Source organism: Pleurodeles waltl, chromosome 7 (assembly GCF_031143425.1).
Source record: "Pleurodeles waltl isolate 20211129_DDA chromosome 7, aPleWal1.hap1.20221129, whole genome shotgun sequence".
Classification (NCBI taxonomy): Eukaryota; Metazoa; Chordata; class Amphibia; order Caudata; family Salamandridae; genus Pleurodeles; species Pleurodeles waltl.
This window is the reverse complement of record NC_090446.1, coordinates 1,153,231,062-1,153,257,158: the sequence shown is the minus strand read 5'-3', so window position 1 is coordinate 1,153,257,158 and position 26,097 is coordinate 1,153,231,062. Positions and strand designations below refer to the sequence as shown.

The 26,097-nt window shown below is 44.2% G+C and overlaps 1 protein-coding gene across 2 annotated transcripts in view; it reads right to left on the bottom strand.

Moving 5' to 3' along the window:
* METTL23 (methyltransferase 23, arginine) overlaps nt 1-26,097 on the bottom strand; it is a 218,361-nt gene that overhangs the window by 77,519 nt on the left and 114,745 nt on the right. The gene's annotated exons all lie outside the window — the stretch shown is intronic.

Genomic DNA, 26,097 nt, shown 5'->3' with positions numbered 1-26,097 from the left:
ATAGTCTTTCAAACATGTGTGTGACCTCACCAGTACAACATTTTGCCACTTTGAGGAATATGAGGTGCCTTCATTTTATATCATGGATGTACAAAATTCCTGGTACCCAGAGTGATGTATTTCTGATCACAAATGACATATAATGACATACAATTCATCTATGGTATCCATGTATGCTGGTTTTCAATAAATACAAACGAGCATTACTCAAACAGTGGTGTACAGTGATTATAATGGCTACTAGTGGGCTCAACATAATTATGGTACGTGACCCATCTGAAGATCAGCTGCTTTCCTAAGGTGAAAGTTGAACCACTTTAACCTGCAGAAGGAGTTGTTAATTCACACCTCACATAAATTTCTGACCTTGCTCAGCTGATGCCTGAAGAGTTATTCCGCAGCAAGTGAAAATTATTTCAAGGAAGGATTATGTTACTCTGTAGGGATCTGTTGTGGCATGCAGTGCTGTAGATTCACATGTTCTGCATACTCCTGCCATTCAGTGTTGGGTCCAGAGTGGTGCAAGTTGTTTTTCTTCGAAGAAGTCTTTCAAGTCACAATATCGAGTGACTCTTCCTCTTTGTGATACTGTGCATTGGCATCATTAGATTGTTTTTCCGCAGGCAGGTGAGAAAGGAGTGTAAGTTAGGAAAGTATAGAGAAAGATGTTGATGCAAAAATGTAAATACATATGTACTAATTAATACAAATATAATGTAACTGCCACGACCACAGGGGTCCGGAGAGGAGGGAGGGCACATGTGAATCTACAGCTCTACATGCCAGAAACAGGTGCTTACAGGGCAAGTCACATAATCCATTCAATGGCATGTGTGGCTGTAGATACACAGGCTTGGCAAAGGCTGTAAAGCAGTCCCTCCATAAAAAACGGTGGATAGCATGTAGGAGTTGCAGCTGACCAGAAAACTATACATAGCACAGCCTGACCTACAGTAGCCTGTTGGAGTGCTAGCACATCTACAAAGTAATGTTTTGTGAAAGTGTGTGGTGTATACCATGTAGCCGCCTTGCAAATGTCAGCTAAAGGAATGTTTCCAAGGAAAGCCATAGTAGCACCCTTTTTTCTAGAAGTGTGCGCTCTAGGGGTAACAGGCAAAGGTCCCTTAGCATAACATGTCTGTATACACTTGACTATCCATTTGGCTATGCCTGATTTAGATACTGGGTTACCTTTATAAGGTGGTGAAAAAACTAAAATACTTGCTTGGTTTTCCTAAACTCTTTGGTTCTGTCAATATAGAACATGAGTGCTCTTTTGACATCTAGGGTGTGAAAGGCACTTTCTGCAACAGAGTCTGGTTGCGGAAGGAAGACTGGTAGTTCAATGGACTGATTTATGTGAAACTATGAAACCACTTTAGGGAGAAATTTGGGATTAGTGCAAATAACTACTTTCTCTCTATTAATTTAGAAGAAATGCTCTTCCAAGTACCTGGAGCTCACTAACATGACTGAGTGAAGTAATGGTGACTAGGAAAGCCACTTTCCAAGACAGGAACTGAAGTGGACATGAATGGAGTGACTCACAAGGGGGACCCATGACTCTGCCGAGCACAATGTTGAGGTTCCACAATGGTGCTGGGGGTACCCTAGGTGGAATTACATGTTTAAGGCCTTCCATGAAAGCCTTATAGACTGGGATTCTGAACAGGGAAACATGTTGTCTATTTTGAAGATCTGCAGCTATGGCTGCGAGATGTACCCTAATAGAAGTGAAGACTAGACTTGCTTTCTGTAAGTGAAGCAAATAGCAAACAATTTCTTGAACTCTAGCTTTCATGGGGTCAATATGTTTGGGTTGGCAGTAGCAAACAAAACATTTCCATTTTGCAGCATAACACGCTCCAGTAGTAGGTTTGCGGGCTTCCTTAAGAATGTCCATACACTCTGCAGGCAAGACTAGGTAGCCAAACTCTATGACCTCAGGAGCCATATTGCCAGGTTGAGTGACTTGGAGTCTGGATATCTGATCTGCCCTTGATTTTGAGTGACAGTGTGAGAAAGTAGCCTCTTTCTAGCCTTGTTACCCCCACTTTTGGCCTGTTTGTGAGTGTATGTCAGGGTGTTTTCACTGTCTCACTGGGATCCTGCTAGCCAGGGCCCAGTGCTCATAGTGAAGACCCTATGTTTTCAGTATGTTTGTTATGTGTCACTGGGACCCTGCTAGTCAGGACCCCAGTGCTCATAAGGTTGTGGCCTATATCTATGTGTTCCCTGTGTGGTGCCTAACTGTCTCACTGAGGCTCTGCTAACCAGAACCTCAGTGGTTATGCTCTCTCATTTCATTCAAATTGTCACTAACAGGCTAGTGACCAATTTTACCAATTTACATTGGCTTACTGGAACACCCTTATAATTCCCTAGTATATGGTACTGAGGTACCCAGGGTATTGGGGTTCCAGGAGATCCCTATGGGCTGCAGCATTTCTTTTGCCACCCATAGGGAGCTCTGACAATTCTTACACAGGCCTGCCACTGCAGCCTGAGTGAAATAACGTCCACGTTATTTCACAGCCATTTTACACTGCACTTAAGTAACTTATAAGTCACCTATATGTCTAACCTTTACCTGGTAAAGGTTAGGTGCAAAGTTACTTAGTGTGAGGGCACCCTGACACTAGCCAAGGTGCCCCCACATTGTTCAGAGCCAATTCCCTGAACTTTGTGAGTGCGGGGACACCATTACACGCGTGCACTACATATAGGTCACTACCTATATGTAGCTTCACAATGGTAACTCCGAATATGGCCATGTAACATGTCTATGATCATGGAATTGCCCCCTCTATGCCATCCTGGCATAGTTGGCACAATCCCATGGTCCCAGTGGTCTGTAGCACAGACCCTGGTACTGCCAAACTGCCCTTCCTGGGGTTTCACTGCAGCTGCTGCTGCTGCCAACCCCTCAGACAGGCATCTGCCCTCCTGGGGTCCAGCCAGGCCTGGCCCAGGATGGCAGAACAAAGAACTTCCTCTGAGAGAGGGTGTGACACCCTCTCCCTTTGGAAAATGGAGTGAAGGCAGGGGAGGAGTAGCCTCCCCCAACCTCTGGAAATGCTTTGTTGGGCACAGATGTGCCCAATTCTGCATAAGCCAGTCTACACCGGTTCAGGGGACCCCTTAGCCCTGCTCTGGCGCGAAACTGGACAAAGGAAAGGGGAGTGACCACTCCCCTGACCTGCACCTCCCCTGGGAGGTGTCCAGAGCTCCTCCAGTGTGCTCCAGACCTCTGCCATCTTGGAAACAGAGGTGCTGCTGGCACACTGGACTGCTCTGAGTGGCCAGTGCCACCAGGTGACGTCAGAGACTCCTTGTGATAGGCTCCTTCAGGTGTTGCTAGCCTATCCTCTCTCCTAGGTAGCCAAACCCTCTTTTCTGGCTATTTAGGGTCTCTGTCTCTGGGGAAACTTCAGATAACGAATGCAAGAGCTCATCCGAGTTCCTCTGCATCTCTCTCTTCACCTTCTGATAAGGAATCGACTGCTGACCGCGCTGGAAGCCTGCAAACCTGCAACATAGTAGCAAAGACGACTACTGCAACTCTGTAACGCTGATCCTGCCGCCTTCTCGACTGTTTTCCTGCTTGTGCATGCTGTGGGGGTAGGCTGCCTCCTCTCTGCACCAGAAGCTCTGAAGAAATCTCCCGTGGGTCGACGGAATCTTCCCCCTGCAACCGCAGGCACCAAAAAGCTGCATTACCGGTCCCTTGGGTCTCCTCTCAGCACGACGAGCGAGGTCCCTCGAATCCAGCGACTCTGTCCAAGTGACCCCCACAGTCCAGTGACTCTTCAGTCCAAGTTTGGTGGAGGTAAGTCCTTGCCTCACCTCGCTGGGCTGCATTGCTGGGAACCGCGACTTTTGCAGCTACTCCGGCCCCTGTGCACTTCCGGCGGAAATCCTTTGTGCACAGCCAAGCCTGGGTCCACGGCACTCTAACCTGCATTGCACGACTTTCTAAGTTGGTCTCCGGCGACGTGGGACTCCTTTGTGCAACTTCGGCGAGCACCGTTTCACGCATCCTCGTAGTGCCTGTTTCTGGCACTTCTCCGGGTGCTACCTGCTTCAGTGAGGGCTCTTTGTCTTGCTCGACGTCCCCTCTCTCTGCTGGTCCAATTTGCGACCTCCTGGTCCCTCCTGGGCCTCAGCAGCGTCCAAAAACGCTAACCGCACGATTTGCAGCTAGCAAGGCTTGTTGGCGTTCTTTCGGCGGGAAAACACTTCTGCACGACTCTCGACGGCGAGAGGATCCGTCCACCAAAGGGGAAGTCTCTAGCCCTTTTCGTTCCTGCAGAAACCTCAGCTTCTTCTGTCCAGTAGAAGCTTCTTTGCACCCGCAGCTTGCATTTCCTGGGCATCTGCCCATCTCCGACTTGCTTGTGACTTTTGGACTTGGTCCCCTTGTTCCACAGGTACCCTAGATTGGAAATCCACAGTTGTTGCATTGCTGGTTTGTGTCTTTCCTGCATTATTCCTCTAACACGACTTCTTTGTCCTTAGGGGAACTTTAGTGCACTTTGCACTCACTTTTCAGGGTCTTGGGGAGGGTTATTTTTCTAACTCTCACTATTTTCTAATAGTCCCAGCGACCCTCTACAAGGTCACATAGGTTTGGGGTCCATTCGTGGTTCGCATTCCACTTTTGGAGTATATGGTTTGTGTTGCCCCTATCCCTATGTTTCCCCATTGCATCCTATTGTAACTATACATTGTTTGCACTGTTTTCTAAGACTATACTGCATATTTTTGCTATTGTGTATATATATCTTGTGTATATTTCCTATCCTCTCACTGAGGGTACACTCTAAGATACTTTGGCATATTGTCATAAAAATAAAGTACCTTTATTTTTAGTATAACTGTGTATTGTGTTTTCTTATGATATTGTGCATATGACACTAAGTGGTACTGTAGTAGCTTCACACGTCTCCTAGTTCAGCCTAAGCTGCTCTGCTAAGCTACCATTATCTATCAGCCTAAGCTGCTAGACACCCTATACACTAATAAGGGATAACTGGGCCTGGTGCAAGGTGCAAGTACCCCTTGGTACTCACTACAAGCCAGTCCAGCCTCCTACAGACAGTCTGGCCTGTTGGGGAGCCTCTTGTGTGGGACCACTGAGAGATCCAGGAGTGTGGTGAACCATGGCCGCGTGCCCAGGTGGGAGCCACAAGGATCATGGTGAGAGAAGTTTAACTGATCCTCCAAACCAGAAATGGAATGAGAGGGAGAGGTGGAGAAGCGTAGGCAAATATCCCTGACCAATTCATCCACAGAGGGTTACCCTTGGATCCTTGGATGGAGGGTGTGGGTACCTGGAGGCGAAGTTTGGCCATTTTGCATGTTCTGCTGTGGCGAAGAGATCTATGTGAGGAGTTCTCCACTTTTTGAAGTGTGTGTGGAGGACTTGTAGGCGCATCCTGTTGAGCAGGTCTGCAAAGTCGCTGTCCGTCCTGGGCAGATACTCTGTCATCAGGTGAATGTGGTGGTGAACAGCCACTTCTACATGGTCAGAGAAAGTTGTGAGAGTTGAGAAGACTGTGTTCCCCCCTGTATCTGTAAGTAATACATGGCGGTTATGTTGTCCGTCTGAACTAAGACAACCTTGTGAGACAGGTGGGGTGGGGAGCCTTTCAGTGCTAGGAATACTGCTTGAACCTCCAGGCAATTGAAGTGTAGGGACAGGAGACTGGCATCCCAGAGGCCCTGTACTGTTAGGTCTTGAAGGTGAGCACCCCAACCTCTAAGTGATGCATCTGTGGTCAATGTGACTTGAGGCACAGGGTCTAGAAAAGGCTGCCCTCTCAAGATGTTGTTGGTGTTCCACCACTGCAGAGAACAAAGAGTTTTGCAATCTAACAACACTAGATCTTTCAGGTGACCTGGTGACAGAGACCATTGGCAAGACAGACACTGCTGTAGGGGACAAATGCGCAGTCTTGCATGTGGAACGATGGCGATGAAAGAGGCCATCATCCCCAACAGACACAAAATGGTCCTGTCTGTGTAAGTATGGTTGACCTGAAATTGAGGGAGGAAAGTCTGGAAATTCTGGATACGAGCCGGGTTGGGGTATGCTAACCCTAACTGCATTCAAAATGGACCCTAAATAAGGTTGCACCTGCAAGGGCTGGAGGTGAGATTTGGGAATGATGTGAGTGAAACCCAAACTATAAAGGAAATCCACTGTCAACTGAGTGTGTTGTTGGCACTGACGTAACATGCTGGCTTTGATAAGCCAGTCGTCGAGGTAGGGGAACACATGAACGCTCTGCCATCTCTGTTGGGCTATGACTACTGCTAAGCATTTTGTGAATACCCTGGAAGTCGTAGTGACTCCAAAGGGAAGGATCTTGAACTGATAATGTTTGCCTGCAATGACAAACCTTAAGTATTTGCGATGTGCAGGATGAAGAGGAATATGAAAGTAGATCTAGCGCTGTTATAAAGTTGTCTTGCTGAAAGAGCAGGATAACATCCTGAAGGGTAACCATGTGGAAATGTTCTGAAAGGATGTATTCGTCTAGAGGCCAGTATGGGACTGAGAGATCCGTCATTTTTGGGAATCAGGAAGTACAGGAAGTATACTCCTGATCCTTGATACTGTGGCGGAATGGGTTCTATGGCCCTCTTGAGAAGAAGGACTTGGACCTCTTGTTTGACAAGGGTTAAATGTTCCTGAGATAGCCTGTGAGTGGGAGGGGGAATATTTGAGGAGTGGTGATAAGCTCCAGACAATAACCATGTTGGATAATGGCAAGACCCATTGGTCCACTGCGGTAATGGTGTCCCAGGTTGAATAGAAATGTTGGAGTCTTCCACCAACAGAAGTCGGGTGATCAGGGTAAGATGGAGGTAGTCACTGCTTGGCAGTCGAGGAGGACTCACATGTTGCGATGCTCTATCCCATACCTTTATTGTTGGTACCTCTGTATAACTCTCTTTAGAACCCTCTAGTATAGGTGGACTGAGCCTGCCTAGGATGTGAGGTAGACGTCTCTGAGGTGGAGGACTTGTATAAGCCTCGAAACCTGGAGCCACGAAAGGAGCCTCTTTATGTAGTGGTCTGAAGGGCACCCATGGCTTTGGTAGTCAGTGTCCTTTTTAAATTTCTCTCAGGTGGTGTCTACCTGCAACCCAAATAGGTGCTCCTTGTCAAAGGGCATATTAAGAACTGCCTGCTGGACTTCATGTTTAAACCCTGAGCAAAGCAGCCAAGTATGACATCTTAGAATGACACTAGTGTTGATGCTGCATGCTGCTGTGTCTGCAGCATCTGATGGAATTGTTGGAGATGGTTTGACCCTCCGCAACAATCTGTTGTCTCCTTTTACGATGCTCGTCAGGTAAGAACTGGAGGAGCTCCTCCATTTCGTCCTATTGAGCCCAGTCGTACCAGGCCACCAGGGCTGGAGAGGTAGCTATGCACCAGTGGTTTGCAGCTTACACTGCCACTCTCTTCCTTGCATCATCTATTTTCTTACACTTCTTTTCTGGGGGTGGAGGATCCCCAGTGGCCTGACTGTTGGCTTGCTTATCAGCTGTGGTTGCCACAATGGAATCGGGTGGAATTTGAGCCCTGGTGTAGAGTGGATCAGAGGAAGCCATCTTATACCTCTTGTCCACTCATGACGAGATTACCCTGGGGTGGACAGGCTCCTTAAAGGTATCCTCTGCATGCTGGAACATGCCAGGGGGTATAGGGAGGTATTGTGTCTCCCTGTGAGTGGTTTTAAGGGTGTCAAACAGGAAATCCTGCTCAACTGGATCTTTATGCAGCTCCACGTTGAAAAAACGTAGCTTCCCTAGCAACTACCTGTTGGTAAGAGGTATTGTCCTCTGGTGGTGAGGGGTGTGCGGGGTAGAGGTTAGGGTCGTTGGAGGGAATAGGATCAAGATCATAGGCATCCCAAGGGATGATCCCCTAAACCCCCAGTGAAAGACTGTGGAGAAACTGGAGATGTGTAATCCTCCTGTATGGGTGATGTGGGGGCGTCTGGATGGGAGGAGGAGGAGGAAAAAGAGGAGGTGGTGGAGGAGAAGGCCTATGTGAAGCACTAGTAGCCTTGACTTTGGTTCTCCACTCCAGCAGGGATGGGGGACATCGAAAGCCTCTTGAAAAGACAGTTTGCATTTAGGTAACACTGGAAAAGAAGAAGTGGCAATGATCCGACATGTGCCCTCTTGTATTTAGAGTCTGCTCTGATAAGTGTTTATTTTCTCCAGACTTGGCTCAACTGGAGATGGGCTGGTGGAAGACTGGCCCAAATCCCTTGGTTCAGAAGATTTTGGCACCAAAGCTTTGGGTCTGTGCAGTTTGGTCAGTGCCAAAGCAGAGGCCGGAAGCTGTCAGCTCGGTCCTGAGATTGAGATCGAAACAAAAACAATCTCTTAGTCCGAGAAAATGGAGGTCGAAGCTGAGGACGCAACTTTGGTCTCATGACCATTTTCAGTGCCAAGCCAGAGGGCAGGTATCTAAAGCAGTTTTTCGGTACTGACCATGGCCTTGTGGCAGTGGCGGACTGGTGACATCAATAATAGGATGGACAGTCTTTTTAAAAGTCTTTGGTGGGGTAATAGGGGCCAAAGTACTCACATCCTGGGCAGAATCAATCTCATGACTTTCGAATTCGGATTCAACGCCCGACTCGGAGCTGTCTTGTATGGAAATGGCCTCCTGAGCATGCCCCTCTCTGAAGATGCCCAGGGTGTCATCCAACATCTTCTGGGCCATCTCTAGCTAGCGAGCTCTTTGGTCCCAAAGCATCTTCTTGGAGCGGAAGGACTTACAGGCATTGCAATCGGCCTCGCGATGGTCCGGAGAGAGGCAAAGTTTGCACACAAGGTCTTGGATGGACTGCGGGAACTTGGTGTGGCATCAAGCACAGAAGCGGAATGGAGTTCATTCCACCAGGGAATCATTCCCGTCAATGCCGCGTGGAAGGTAGACCAGAGGATGGCGTTGGTGCCCTGCAGGACAGCCGGTCGTAACCCAAACCGACAGAAACGACAAGAGTGCTAAGATAAGTAAAGTAAAGCACAAATTATAACAATAACATCGAAGTGAGACAAGCTGGAAAAAAATTAACCAAAGAGAGTCGACAGACCGAGTGAAGGCACACACGTTCGAACCCGATGGCAAGGAGAAAACAATCTAACAAAAGAGTCAATGTCCATGCGCATTATCACCAAGAGGATGAGTCACTCGATCCCGAGTATTCAGAACATGTGTATCTACAGCCAAACATGCCATAAAGCATATTGTTTTTCTTTCTAGTTCAATCGGGTAATGGGTGTATAGGCAGTAATCCAAGGGGAGGTATTTCATGACACCAAAGTTATCAAAGCGTGTAGCAAGGTTGATTACGAGGAGCAGGCGGGCAACAGAGAACAGTGATGATGACGGTAAATCTTGTGAGGGAACACAGTGTGACATCCATATGTTGGTTGAAGAAGATTACATTCATATCACCCCTGTGCATAGTACAGATTCATGTTAGTCTTAAACAAGCAGAGAGAAGGTGATCATAGAGTCTCAAAATGTGCATTCATCAGACTATCAAGAGTACAAGGTATTACAGCTTAGAAATATAGTAGAGCATGTGTCACAAGTCACTGTAAGCAATTGCAATGAGCAATTTGTTTTTAAATGCTGAAAGGAGGTATAGATCTTAGGAGAGAGGAAACAGTCTTTCATATTTTAGGAGCATTTCATGAGAAGGGCCAACTGAAGGTGGCCTCTTATAAATAAGGAGGCATTGAGAAGGAGTAAAGACTCTTTAATGCTCTGACATGGTTAAAATCAAGTTTCTGTGAGAGGTTGGATAGAGAGTTATAGGTTATAGCCTAGTCAATGGATAATGTTGTCTAGTAGCTTGAGTAACAATCTGTAAGTAGACATTTGGGGGTGGCAAGGGAAACAACGTATGTTACTTATTTTGAGGATAAACAGGGTCATCAGTATTATATTTACAAAAGATCTCCCCAAGGGATCACCAAAGTTGAAAAGCCAGGGGTAAGGCTGGAGCACAGGGCCCATTGTGCACAGTGGGGTGAGTTCATACTGAATTGTATATTTTAATATATTGGAATCTGTTGATTAGTTAAGTTCCAAATGGTCCTTCAATGTTCTTTCTGTCACTTACAGTGTGTACATGAATGCTACGGTCAATGGTACTGAGGGCTGCAAACAAGTCAGGGAGCATTAACATCTACAATCTGCATCTGGTAAAGAACTGAAGAATTTGGTCTGTGATCTCAGGATGGCCGTTTCCATGTTATGACTCACGGCCTGATTACGACCTTGGCGGAGGTGATTACTCCATCATAAACGTGAAGTATATCCCACCCGCTGTATTACCAGTTCCATTATATCCTATGGAACTTGTAATACAGCAGAAGGGATATCCATCACGTTTGTGATGGAGTAATCCCCCCCGCCAAGGTCGTAATCAAGCCCTTAATTTTAACCCTGACGGAAACAGTCCAAGTAATTGTTAATGTTCCTAACTTCATGACCACACACCACTCCATGAGTTTTGCAATGAATGGCAAGATAAAGCTGGGCTGTCAGGATCACCAAATGTACTTGTTCAATTAGAGACTGGATCACCACAGAGTTAGAGGAGGAGAGAGGAAAATATGGAAGTAGCTGGGTTGATGTATTTGCACGGGGATGGATGTCATTAGGTGTGTTGAAGGATGTCTTCAGCTGATAAGTGGTCATGGTTGCAAGGCCTAGGGAATGGTATGAGGTTAAGATGAAGTGCTGTTGAAACATCAAGGCAATGAAGGTTTCTGTAGGAGAGAGGGTGTGTCTCAGGTGAGTGATCAAGAGGCAATGTTAATTTGTGAGGGGATGCAAAGTCTTCAGAAAAGGGAATATGTTGTAAATGCTTTTGTGAAGACCACCATTGTGGTCACAGTATCCAGCAACAGACAGCCTTCTACACTTTGGTATTTTTGTGTTCCTAGAATCTGTGAAAAAACTGCAAACATTGAGATTCAGCCAATGGTGTCATTAGTTAAACAAGCATTATCAAAGCCAATAGGTCTCACCTATTCAAGAGCCATTGGCTTTGGAAATGTGTTTTTGCCATGTTGTACACCAGTGTGGCTGCTGTGGAGCATGGTTATTGTTGTTGAGTAGAGTGGAGTAGGGGGAGTAGAGTGTTGTAGAGTTGAGTGTTGTAGAGTAGAGTTCAATGGTTCAGTGGCAGAGAGTGTTGTGGCATGGAGTGGCGTGGGCTGGAATAAGGTGGAGTGGGTTGATGTGGATTGAGGCAGTGGGGTGGACTGGAGTAGAGTGGGGTAACTTGGATTGGAGTAGAGTGTGGTGGATGGAACGGAGTGTTGTGGGTTGGAGTGGGGTTGATATGGAGTAGTGTAGAGTGGGGTGGGTGAATTGGACTGAAGTGATAGGACTGGGGGGTAGATTAGAGTGGGTGTGTAAGATTGTATTGGTGTGATTTTGAGTGGGGTGAATTTGAGTGGGGTGGATTAGACTAGACTGGAGTGGGGAGGTTTGGAGTAGACTAGAGTGGATGGATTAGAGTGGGAAGGATTGGAGTGGGATGGGGTGGATGGAGTGGATTAGATGGAACTGGGGTAGAGTGATTGGACTGGGGTAGAGTGGAGTGGATTGGAATAGAGTGGGTGGGTTGGACTAGACTGGAGTAGGTTGATTGGAGTGTAGTGAACTGGAGTGAAGCGGGGTGAATTGGAGTGGGGTTGAGTGGATTGAATTGGGGTGGGTGGACTGGACAAGGGTGGGTTAGATTGGGGTTGGGTGGATTACAATGTGGTTGGGTGGATTGGAGAGGGGGGACTGAATTGGAGTGGGTTGGGTTGGACTGGAGTGGGATGAATTGGATTTGAGTGGGCTGGATTAGATTGGAATGGAGTGCTGTGGATTGCATTGGTGTGGAGTGGGGTGGATTGGATTGGAGAGGATTAAGGTGGTGTGGGGTGGATGGCAGTGGGGTGGATTAAAGTAAACTGGATTGGACTGGGGTGGATTAGAGTGGAGTGGGGTGGATTGGGTTGCACTGGACTGGTGTGGGTTGGATTGGATTGGAATGGTTTGGATTGGAGTGGGGTGGACTGGAATGAATGGAGTAGGGTAGGTTGAACTGGAGTGGGATGAATTGGTTTGGGGTAGATTGAATTGCAGTGGGGTAGATTAGATTGCACTGGATTGGACTGGTCTGGTTTGGGGTGGATTGGATTGGTGTGGGGTGGACTGTGGTCAATGGAGTTGGGTGGATTGGATTGGGGTGAGGTGAGGTGAGGTGGACTGGCTTTGAGCAGGGGGTCTGGAGTGGGGCACCCTGGAGCCAGGCAGATTGTTTTGGACTGATGTGGAGCAGATTGTTTTTCATTGGAGCGGGGCAGATTGATTTGGATTGATGTGGCCAGATTGGAGAGGGGCAGGTTTTTTTGGACTGGAGTGAGGCAGATTGTTTTGGATTGGAAGGGGCAGATTGTTTTGTGCTGCTGTACTGGAGTGGGCAGATTGCTTTGGATTGAAGTGGGGCAGATTGAAGTGGGGTGGGTTGGGAGTATTGGAGTGTGGTGGACTTGAGTGGGCGGACTGGAATGGGGCAGATTGTTTTGGTTTGGAGTGGGGCACAATGCTCTGGATTGGAGGGGGGCAGGCAGGAGTGGGCAGCTAATTTTAGATTGGAGTGGGAAGATTGTTTTAGATTTTGGTGAGGCAGATTGCTTTGGATTGAGGTGGGGTAGATTGTTCTGGATTGCAGTGGGGCAGATAGTTTTGGATTGCTGTGTTGGAATGGGGCAGATCATTTTGGATTGGAGTGGAGCAGGCTGGAGTGGGTGTTGTATGGGAGGATTGGAGTGTGGTGGATTGTAGTGGACTGGAGTGAGTGGTTTGGATTAGAGGGGGTAAACTGGATTGGAGTTGATTGAGGCATACTGCACAATTATGTGTTAAAGCATAATTTCGAAAATTACACATAAGAAAGAAACAGTAATGCTTTGCAATATTTAGAACAAGATAATAGTCATCTTTTGAAATCAGTGCCCAAGAGCAAAAACAAAGCATGAGTGCAAAGTGAGAAAAAAGTCTTGGCAAAATAAAAAAAAGTGAACTAAAGAAAATGCAACTTTGTCATGTTGTTTGTCCTGCTGGGCCTTCTGTTTGCAGGGCACTAGAAGTTTAAAAGAACAAAATGCTACCTCAATCAGGTTGGGAGCAGCAGACGGGTACTAATTATGTTGGATCAATCAGTGTTTGCTCCCTGCTCCACACACAGTAATGGAAATGATGACAAATCTTAGCTAATACACTACATTTGCAATACTGAAATAATTCTGAGGGTGGTCAGAAAACCTTCCAATGAAAGGCAGTGTAAGAGCAAGAGGGAAAGAAAATGCAACCTCCTAAAATATTCACCAGACAGACAGACAGACAATGTTCTTCATTTAAATATAAGACATGGATGTAGCAGCCTTTGTTATTGCTTTATTGTAAATTAGTTGAACTGATCTATTGTTAACGCAGATATGATAATCTGTTGATCTCATTTTAAGTGTGAACACAGGTATACTAGGCTGGCATAAACACAGTAGCTCTGTTACAACATTAACAACTAATGTTCTTGAATGTCATTTTTTTAATACATGAGATAACGTGTTGCACCGCCACATCAGGTGATTACTATTTCTGCAACTCATTGCACAAGTATATGACGATTGTACATATATGCATATAATTTTCGAATGCCTAACCTGTATTCCAATAAGCGCGTCACTGTAATAGATTTGGTGAATCTAATGATTGATAATAAAACAGATTCAAACAAAAAATTAAATATATGACATGGATAAGAATTGTGTTGATCCAGACTTCTGAAAAGTCTACCCAGATGAAAATTACTATATCGTAAAACGGGTGTGTTGGAAGAGAACTATTTTTATAAGACACTTTTCCCAATGATTTATTGAAGTGCAGAACTCAAGACAGGTCCTCATAAGGATAGTGAGGCAGTTATTATCACTGCTTATTTCCACTAAAGTATTATTTCATTTTCACATCAACTAGGAAACGTGTCTTATAGCACTCTTTCTATAACTTTATGTAGATGCAGAAAAACATTGCCCACTACCACCCTTTTCATAAAGCTTGGTGGATTGAGTGATTTCCTTCATCTAAGAATGTTTTATTTTACATTTGTGCTGCCTCCTAATGGCATACATGTGCATGTGGTTAGTGAACCTTCAATGTCTCATAACAGTGATACTGTTTGTAAAACCAACACAAGGATTACTAAAAAATGTTTTTCTAACAAGATGTGCTGGACACAAACTCTTAATTAGACACGTACGTCGGTCATGCCTTACTTAAAAACTTATTTGGTTAGTACTTCTCTCTGTTTTTCGTGTGTTTTGTGTTTCTTTCCATCTTGCAATCTGCCAAACCCAAGCTCACTATATAAATGTCTTCAACTTTTGGCATGGAAGGACAGAAAGAAATCGAGTTCAGTACTGGTGGGATGGGTACGGCGATGGATTTTCTCTGCACGAGTTGGCATTTTTCCAATACTCCATTTTTCTCCAGTATTTCACTAGTATGGAGGAAGGAGGAAGTGCAACAGTCACAATTTATTATTTATTTAGGTTCTTTTTAAAGCGCCAAGCATGTTACCTTGCTTGGTGTTTTAGCAAGTACACTTTTTTTTATGAGAACAACAAATGTCAAGAGAAATTCAAGGACATAGTGCAAAACTGTGTTTAGTAGCTATGTCGACTAGCGTTTCTGCTCACCAACCGATTTTGGGTGGGTCGGAAAAGTCTGAGTAATCAATTAAAATGCCTTTAAATTTTGTGTTTGTCTTGTCAAATTTCCAGAGCTTTAAAGACAACTAAAATGTCAGGCTTTGTCTTCTGACAAATTGCTGCTTATTCTTTGAACATGGGGGCTGGTGTTTCCTTTTCTTTCTCCGACCGCAAAGTGAGAGAAGGTTTTAAGTGAATTATGTCACAAATCGTGCTGGCAATAAGAGAACACGTTGAGATTTGTTGACAATAACTTAGGAGTCCTGAGAGGGTATCTCTGGGAGGGCTTACAATGACAAGGAATGGCAGAGTATAATAGAATATCCACAAAGAAATGTCGTTTCCGCTTTATCCAGTTGAACATGTTGCATAGGGCATACCTCACACCATAGAAAAGCATCCTTCCATACACAAGGGCGGCCTCCTCTGTGCTAGCTGTCACTACTTCCCTGTAGATTTTCACCATGCCACCTCGGACGGCCCCCTCCTTCAGGAGTTCTGGAACAAAGTACAGACCACACTCTCAACAGTCACTGGGAAAACAAAACTGATTACTATGGAGGCATGCCTGCTAGCCAAGTACCAGGGGTCCACTAAGGCTAAGGTCCCAACGAAATTCACAGACCTGCAGATGTTCCTGGCTAAAGGCAGTATAACTATGCACTGAAGATCTGTGCACCACTCTAATGGGGCTGCCTGGAGGCTTGCCGCACTCTTCTGGGCTGAAGCACAGCGGGACCCTCCACATGGTAAGGAGATGTGGCCTACAACGACAACCAATTGCAGCTCTATGGGACGCCCTGGAGATAGATTTGAAGCACTATGGAGCGGACGACAACAAACCCCCATGAACCTGTTCCATGTACTTTATAGCTTACGCTAATAGACTTGATGACCCTTGCTAAATGACTAGCCACAAGCATACCGCAATACCTTATCCATCCATACCAATTCCTTTCTCCTGCAGCCATACCTGTCTGAACAACTCCCTAACTTTCTACAGCATAAACACCCCGGTGTTTGTTGGGGGTTCACACAGATCTAAAATGTCCTAATTTGTAGCGACATTCCAGGAGGGGTGGATGGGATATTATTTGTTATTGACTTCCTTGATATTTATGTCTTGCTATCCTATCAATGACTGATGTCTGGCATAAAAACATGCATGTATACTTACACTATGCATAATCCCTGCAAGCACTTATGGGCTGCAGAACCAAGGTAAAGGCCACTCATCTGTTTGTTCAAACTGTTGAAACGTCTTGGACGGTGGATTATGAAATCTCAAGGAAAATTAGATAAAAAAACGCGACAGTGTTGCTAGAGTACAGGGAGTTTGAAAGGACATGCTGTAAGATGCTGTTGTTTTGGAACACACAACAAAATGTACATACTTGTAAATAAACTGTGCTTATTCTGCTATTAATAAAGCAAAAACAGAGCACATTTTGTGGTAGTTTTGAAGTGTGCTGGAAGCAGAGATTGTAATAGGATCAAAACAAATCAAGACATTCTACTTGGTGATGCAGAAATGAAAAATATTCTCAGAAACCCGATTTCCACACATTATCATTTATGTGCTATTTAGTTTAAACAGTAAAACTGTGCCTGTGAAAATTTCGGGGCCAATTCAGTCGCAATTGTGCTGCCTGTAAACGGCAATGTCGTATTATACGATGCTTTATTTACGTTAAAAAAACGCCCAACATCGTGTCCATTAAAGGTAGGCTGGGCGCTAAAGTTTATCGTTCTAAAAACTGGGTTGCAGTTCTAAAACGTTTGAAAAACACTGAATGTATACAGTTTATCATCCTGTGGCTCACGTACCGTGGTACAATAAAAGAAATTGGACAGCATGTTACTGCCAAGAATAATCATTTTACATATTTAAGTTTTACATAGGTTTTGATAAATGAAATTCTTAATGAAAATAAACTATTTAATACAGAAAACAGTTCTTTTGGGACTTCTAAATATACTTTGTTGCTAGAAATGCTCCGAATGGGCATCTGTTCAGACATGGTTGATTTGTTTGTTTTTTGTTAGTATATCCATATTCATGGTGATTGTATTGACTACAAACTAACGCAAACCAACATCTGGAGTTCGATACAGGTCATTCGTTTCTTGGCACATTTAAAAAAAAGGAAATTGTGCATGTCCAGAGATCGTTTAATCCCCTATCTGTTCTCATACATGAGCATAAACTAAAACAGGAAAAAAGGCCCCAATTATAATTTCTAAAATAAAATTAAGTTGCATGTTGATTACCAAAGTTATTGAATGTCCTCAATTCAATAAATTAAATATAAAAAACAGCATATGAAACATGATAAAATGCTTAATGGAATCAAATAAAAATGATTTTTTACATTACTGAGGTATTGTTATTGGTGAACAAAAACAAATCGGGCAAGTCTAGCCAATTGTAATGGCACAAGGTTTAGTTACTCCAGCTATTACTGGTGAATTTCAGTGTTTTTTTTTTTTAGTTTAAACTGTTATGTTTTAACTGAAATTGTCACCTAACCATAACGTCACTTTAACCTTTGTGTTTCAGTGAAGTTCTGAGTTCATTTTTTAAAGTAAAGTAAGATTTAATTACCATACCTAAGTATAATGTTGCTTTAACCATTGTTTTTTGAGTGAATGTGTAAGGTTTTATTTTTGTTAACTTTAATTAATATTTTATTCCCATGCCTAACTATGCCAGCCTCACGCTACACTTGGCCTGTGGTCAGGCCCTGCACCCAACAACCCACAGGCGGGCAACCCCTGACATGCACGGTGGGGGGTTAGTAGCAGGTCCTGGCCTGCACAATATAAGAGGTGTACTTCTTATTACTAGCTTACTAGCTTTATCGGGGGTCATCACGTCATCATATATAAAGCAGATCTACTGGCTGTGTCAAAAGGTAACCACATTAGTAAATTGTAATCATTATTCAATGCATTCATTATTAATACATACATTACAGTGCTCATTAACAACAATTATAACTAAAACAATTTAGTTTCAATAAAAAAATACAAACATGTTTGAGTCTTTAATAGGCATATTTTAGGTTTTATAATGCAACCATGGGACCAACCACAAGGGTTACCTGTACTCCAGATGAAGACCATACAGTTCCAGCCCGGAGTGCTTTCCAAATGGTAGTAAGTGCTCCTGACTTCATGTATTCAATGACCCTAGCATGTTTTCTTTAAATGTTTTACCCCTGCCCACACTTCATCTTCAACAAAGCCGATGACATCATCGCCCCGCATCTCCAGACCATCATCAACAGCTCGTTTGCTTCTGCCACCTTCCCCGAGAGCTGGAAACACGCAGAAGTCAACGCCCTACTGAAGAAACCTACGGCGGACCCCAGCGACCTGAAGAACTTCCGCCCCATCTCGCTCCTCCCCTTCCCTGCCAAAGTCATTGAGAAGACCGTTAACAAGCAACTGACCAACTTCCTTAAAGACAACAACCTACTTGACCCCTCTCAGTCCGGATTCCGAGCCAACCACAGCACAGAAACCGCCCTCATCTCAGTCACAGACGACATCAGAACTCTGATGGACAACGGAGAAACAGTCGCCCTCATCCTCCTCGACCTCTCAGCTGCCTTCGACGCCGTCTGCCACCAAACCCTAACATCCCGCCTGCGCTCCACCGGTATCCAAGGACTGGACCTGGACTGGATCACCTCTTTCCTCTCCAACCGCTCCCAAAGAGTCTACCTCCCTCCATTCCGCTCATACCCCATCGAGATCATCTGAGGCGTCCCACAAGGCTCCTCGCTCAGCCCGACTCTCTTCAATGTCTACATGAGCCTCCTCGCCGACATCGTACGCAAACACAATATCACCATCACCTCCTACGCCGACGACACTCAGCTGATACTTTCCCTCACCAAGGACCCCACTGGCGCCAAGACCAACCTGCAAGATGGAATGAAAGACGTCGCAGAAAAGATGAAACTCAGCCGTCTGAAACTGAACTCAGAAAAAACAGAAGTCCTCATCCTCGGAAACACCCCGTCTGCCTGGGACGACTCGTGGTGGCCCACGGCCCTAGGCACCGCACCAACCCCCTCAGACCATGCACGCAACCTCGGTTTAATCCTGGACCCGCTTCTCACCATGACCAAACAAGTCAACGCGGTATCATCTTCCTGCTTCCTCACTCTCCGCATGCTCCGAAAGATCTTCCGCTGGATCCCCGCCGACACAAGAAAAACTGTGACCCACGCCCTCGTCACAAGCCGCCTGGACTACGGAAACACCCTATACGCAGGAACCACCGCTAAACTCCAGAAACGTCTGCAGCGAATACAAAACGCCTCCGCCCGCCTCGTCCTAGACATACCCCGCAACAGCCACATCTCCGCCCACCTGAGACACCTGCACTGGCTTTCCATCAACAAAAGGATCACCTTCCGGCTCCTCACCCATGCACACAAAGCCCTCCACAACAAGGGACCCGAATACCTCAACCGTCGCCACAGTTTCTACACGCCCACCCGTCAACTTCGCTCCGCCAACCTCGCACTCGCCGCCGTCCCTCACATCCGCCGCACCACGGCAGGTGGGAAATCCTTCTCCTACCTGGCAGCCAAGACAAGGAACTCCCTCCCCGCCAACCTCAGGACCATCCAGGACCACCCTGCATTCCGGAGGCAGCTCAAAACCTGCCTCTTTGAGCAGCAGTAACCCCCTCCCCCTAGCGCCTTGAGACCCTCACGGGTGAGTAGCACGCTTTATAAATGTTTTGATTTGATTTGATTTTAGGGGGCTGCTGCAGTCCCTGCAGCCCTCCAAAACATTTAAATAACTTGCCCCTACTTGGGAAACCAAAACAAAAATAAAAATGCAAATATAAATCCATTGCAGAGAAATATGTGGTGTTGCCCTCTAGAGTAGTGAATAGTTGATGAGAGGCTAAGCTTACTGCCCATGTTTATGAAACCTTGTGCAGTTTGATGTGGGTGCCTCACCAGGGCATCCACAACATTTTGTCTTGTTGACATGTGTTCCAGCATAGTTGTCCTTCTTCAGTAGAAAGCAACACATTTTTTAGGGGGTGCTGGAAATGCTGCTGAAAGTCTCCTCAGGTATCTGTACCACTTATCAGGAGCAGATGCAACAGCAAGAGCTCATCAGTTCAGATGAGCCTTTTCAAACAAAAAGAGAGTGAGAGCACACTGCCTCACATCAAAGGACTCAGTTTCCCAAATGAATCATTCAGAAGAGTTAGCAGAATGTTGGCCAGTTTGTAATGCAGAGTTCCAGCCAAATGCCACCAACCGCCGCGTGGCAGAGTTTTCTTTAATGCACTGCTCACCAACGATAAGTTGGCGAGCAAGAAGTGGTGTACTCTAGCATGATTTTTGGGTGCTAGGAGGGCACCTGGTGAGATTTTCTCACTGTGAACGGTCACCAGCGGTCGCAACCGTTCGTGGCAAAAAAGCTGCTGCCCAGGTAGAAAATCTACTCGAGCTGCAGCAAAATCAACTTGAGCAGCAGCACCATCTGGCACACCGCATGGTGCGGTTTGTGCTGCTATTTCAGCATGGAATGAGTTCCCGGCGCTAAAGATCAGCGCATCAGTCCGATTTCCGCCCATCCGCAGAACTCCACGAATCTCACAGAGTTTCATGGAAATCTGTGGATATGCAAGTTCTGCCCACCCATACCTGGGACCCCCTTTTGTCTGGGCACCCCATTTGACCAATCACCACAAAACATTCCAGGATGAGATGAGGTAGCTGAACCTTTTGTTTTGGGACGCTCTGTGAAGATTCGTCACAGTCACTAGCAAACTATCCATTTCCTCTGGTAACTCGTCCTAACTATAGCTACTGAGTGATGGCTCCTTTGCCCAGTGGCTATTTTTATAACTTTGCATACTTTTGTATACGGGCAAAACAACCCACCAGCCTTTTTAGAGTAAGGACTACAGAATCTAAAGGAACCATTCAAGGTATGACAAAATATACCCAGTAGTTGGTCACATCAAGATCTGTCATAATAGGAATTATAACACTCTAAAAGGTGCAGGTATGTGTGTACAATATTGGTGGGAATTGTGAACTGTGTCTGAGACAACTGGAATGCAAAATTATTATTTCACTATCTATAGAAAAATCTCTGAGCCTTAACACTGAAGAAGGCTTATGTAAATAGCTTCAAGAATGAAAAATAGTACTGTTACCTTAATGAAGGTCTATGTGATTGTCTTCAAGAAGCTTTAGCATTGTCTGGTTACTTTTGAGATACAAGGGTGTGTATAACGTTCTTCAGATGCAGTTATTCTGATAGTTATTGTGCTATGTTGAATAAAACACGGTTTTGTTTCAAGTTGTCACTATAGTGATTACATATATAAGTAATGATCGTTGTAGAGTAACCCTGACCATAAAATCTACTACATGATTCTGATTTTCTCATGAAGAGTCTTATGACATTGTATTACATAATATAATGAACAGGTCCTCTTTTCCATTCATGGTCAATTGTAAATGACTGGTCCACTATAGGAAGAATTGCATTATTTTATGTCAAGCAAGTATTCCTTACAACCATAAGCTTTTTAAGTTATATTAAGTGTTAGGAATTGGTTAATTTGTTTAATAAGCGCTAGTTTATTGTTTGACAACAATTTGCCATATTATTCTGTAAGTATTTAAGGAAGTCAGCTGATGTATTTCATGATATTAACAAAGTCCACAAATTGTGGTTAAATATTGGCAATGTGTGGTTGTCCTCACCACTTTCTGCACCTTGCATTTTATTGATGATGGAGATTAAATTAAACAGTTTTGTATCTTGGCATATCCTACAGTGTTTGCTCTGGTCACCAGACAAGAAGCATGGACCATATGCAGCACACTTCAGTGTGTTGCTTTATCTTGTCTGAAGGTAAATACAGACTGACCCCTAAAGAAAATATTAAAGGCACGTCTCTGTTAAAATGAGCAAACTGATATAATAAATAAGAGGAACTCCTTAATCCCCACTATTTTAACCAATATATCTACTATAACTCTCCAATAACAGTTCATGTACTTACACAAAAGTTGTATTAACCTAATCAAGATTTAACTCCGTATACTAATTAACTTTAAGAACAGATAAGCAAAAATGTTGGGGATTATACTAACACTATAGCAGACAAGTAACATGGAACACATTTTTCAATCACTTTCTCCAGTTTAATATATTTAGGAACAATGCAAACATAAAAACAAACACATTTTCACAATGGTAAGCTTTGATTCAGTTGCCTAGGTACAGTGTTTTACTTCTGCATCCTGGTATTCTGAACCAATGGGTACCCTGCAACCTAGTGATAGGGCAAGGGCTCTAAACATTATTTTATTGCAAAAGAGCAAGTAGCAATGTAGCTGAGTGTGATTTAGTAGGAGGAGGGGGGGTGAAAATAGGGACCCCCTCCCCAAACCATCCAGATCACAATGGAATGTATCAATGGTTTGCAACCAAAATAGCAACTGTTCAACTAAGGAAGCTTGTTGATCAGGGTCTGTGGTGTTCTTGACTTATGGAAAGCAAGATACACTTTTATTCATATGCATAGGTGTCCTCGTTTTTAAGAATGAGCAATGGATCAAAAGTTTCATAACAGGGTATATCTAACTACCGTACCATGAAGCATTTTGCATTTTTATATTCTATTTAATTTTATGTGCTTCTTTTACATTTATATTGAATTTAAAAATGTTTTGATGATGAGGATGATGACTACCAATGCTTGTGAAAATGAATTGACATTTCATGAATCCTTGAAATATTCCAGCCTATCAACCAAAGATGGACCCGGAACACCAGACTGTATTTTCCACTTTCACCCCCAGATTTAAAAGTTGAGATATAAAGGAAAGTAGTAATTTAGAATTGTGTGAGCAACAGTCCTGCAGAGCACAGGTGTCTGGGTGGTTGGTGGGAAGAGATGCGACTGTTCAAGTAGGTGGGACCTAAGTTGTGTAGCAACTTGAATGTTGTTTGGTGATCCTGGCATAGAGGGTGTTTGTAACCCAATTTGCTGGTAACCAGGGCGTGAGTGATAGTTTCTAGTGTTGCTTTACAGACATTTCAAAATCTTCCTTAGCATCATCACGGGGTGGAAGCAGGATGCAGTGACGGCGGTGACTTGTGCAGTCATGCCCAGTTTGCTGTTGATTATTTTTAGGTTTCTGGTAAGCAAGCTGGGTGTGGGTCCAAGTTCGGCCAGCCAGCTACTGGAGTTACATGGTGAAATTGTCCTGTAAAAAGAGATCACTACTTCTGTCTTGTCTGTGCCAGCTTGTGACAGTTGGCTTTTAACCAGTTAGCGACTTTGGTAATGCAGGCGTTGAACTAGTTTCTTGTGTTAGGGGTCTTTTCCAAGAGGCATATTATGAATTGCATGTCATCGGTGTAGGAGAGGATTTTAATGTTGTGTGGGCAGGTGACATTAGCCAGAGGGATCATGTATGCTTTGAAGAAGGTGGGTCTGAGCGATAAACCTTGAAGTACTTCACAGATGAGTTTGCGGTCTTCAGAGGATAAAGGTGCCAGAATAACAGCGTGTGTTTTTCTGTCAAGAAGGAGCAGAACCAGAGGACAGCGGGTCCTTAGATGCCAATCTCATGTACGTGCATGATGAGGACAGGGTTTGAGACTGTTAAATGCTGCAGACAGGTCCAGGAAAATACGGGGCTGTCATGTCTTCTCTGTCAAGGATCATGCAGATGTTGTCTGTGGCGCCGATGAATGCTGTTTCTGTACTGTGCTTGTGCCTGAACACGAACTGCGTGGCATCGTGGAGCTGGTGGGTGCTGAGGTGGTTCGTGTGGCATAGGTTAAGAATTCATTATTTATGTAATCCCATCACCAGAATTGGAATAACTACTTATTATGCTTAAAGCAAGCTTTACATAATAAACAATTAAAACGTTCTGTTCTGCCAAGATAACCAACAGGATTCCTCATATAAAAAGTTTTATCTCGTTAGCTAGGGCAAAAATACAAAAGACCAGCCACCATTAGCAGATGGAAATTAATTCTCATTTTTTTTTTTAATTTTACACAAAAAGAGACACATGCACATTTTTTATTGTGTATGTTTCAACGTCCTACATTTTTGTCTAAATGCATTTTTAATTGGTTAATTACCTTTCTCATTGTTGCCTTGGGGCTTCCCTTTAAATTTGGGTGGTGAAATTGGATTTAAAGGATCCTTGAATGTTAGTTCCTTCCTATCCGTCTCACAGGCAATTACGTCAGAACATTCTAGTTCAAGTCTTGTCCTTACAACCTATCTGCAACCAGTTAGCACTCTAAGAAAGTTCTCAAACCAGTAATGGTCTTATTTATACTGCACAGCGTCCAACTGTGGTTTATTCGTACAACATTTTGATCACGTCTAAAGAGAGAGGGAGGTTATAGTTTCAAATCAGAGTGGGGGTGTCATTTCTTCAAAATTTAAGTTTTGTCATCAATTGCAAGAGTCCCTCTTGGGTACATCTCAGACAATTCAGTTTCTAGGTTTCCCTGACAGACTAATCAAAGCTTTCTCGTTTCCTTTTCACTTCAAAGAAAAGGTTGATAAAGGAAGAGATTCGCTCTGTGCTGAAGATAGACAGGTTTTCCCTGAGGTTTATAGCCAGGGGTTCTTGTCTGCATCCATTCAAGCAATTTGCCTTAATTCCCCCCCCACCTATAAGGAAATATGGTGTATTATATGGTGTGGTTGTGTGACCTCGTCGTGGAATACACTCACATTATCGGCTTGGGTCAAGTCAGGCTCATTTTCTAAAGCTTAGTTCAACCCTTGATAGCTGTGACTTTGAACAGTTATGCTTAGCAAAGTAACAAGTGTAAAACATTTAGAAGTACCAAAACAAGAAACCAAGAAAGTCATGGAGCATGAAAGAAATCCAAAACCATTTTTTATTTTTATTGTGTTTACGTTAAGTTTTAGACACCAAAAGAAGCAAAATCCACTGGAGAGTTTCGGAGATATAGAATTTTAAGTAAAACGTAGATCTCAGCTTTTCACTAATAAAATGTGAACAAACACTGGTAACTGTAAAGTTTGGCAACTTTCTAAAACTTTTAAAGTCTTGGTTTAACTAACTTAGCTCACACTCGGGGGACCAACTCTGACAAGGTTATGGTCAGGGGGACTAATGAAGAGTTGTATGACAGTTACCTTGGCACCAAAGTAGTCTTGCATTCAGTTACAGGCTCGATGGGCGAACAGCTACAGACTTCAAAGGAGTGGTCCAGATGCAAGGGATACAGGATGCTTAAGATGCTGTAAGATGCTGAGGATGCTGTGCAGTTGACAGGGGTCTTCCTGGGGCTACTTCTCATTCCATGGTCCAGGTGGGGCAAGTTTGGCCAAAGGGACTGATGTTACTTGAAGTCCCCTTTGGTGCAGCAAAAGTCCAGCTGCCACTGGACTACTGGTCTCTGATCACACCTAAAACAGCAATTCCCTTCAATGAAGGCTAGTGTCCACCTTGGGTGACCAAACTGTGTTGTGTAGCCATTTTAGCTGTAGTTTTATACATGTTATTTTAGCAAAACTAGGCCTGCGGCTGTGCACTTTAACCTAGATATATTTTCTTCACCTTTGTTATATTATTCTAACAATAGCCACATTTGAGGTCTTGTTGTTATTTTCTCTAGCTAGCTGTTCTCTGCCTAGGCCAGCACTGCGTTCTTCAACAAGACAGTTCGTTCACCCTGTGCTTTTCTCAAGGCTGTAGTAAGATAGGTTGCCAGCAAAAGTGGTACGCTTTGTCTCTAATGTTCTAAGAAACATACGCCATTTTACTTGGGGATCCTTTCTTGGAACATCAGCTGTTTTATTATAAAAACACTACTTCGACCCATGTACGTTAGAGGGAGATTCCACCAAATGACCACAGTTGTATGCTGATTGCAGAGTGCTTCGCTGTAGCTGCTTATGTAGACTATAGGCCTCGTGCTCCGGTATAAGGGATGATGTCTTCCCAGGGGAACCTGAAGGGCAGAATTAGAGCTTAACATGCTGTGCTCTAACATAGCCTAGGTAGGAACTATTCTTAACAACCATAGTAACAACATGATAGCGTTATTTTTGTGTTTTACTCTCCTTGTCACAATTTTAATCCTATTGTGCTTCATCGTCCTAGTTATTGTAATACATGCTTTATTATCTAAGATGCAGTTACTTCAATAAAAACCTTATTGAACTATACTCTGTCTCTGGTTGTCCTTGCATATGTGAGACTAATGTAAGTG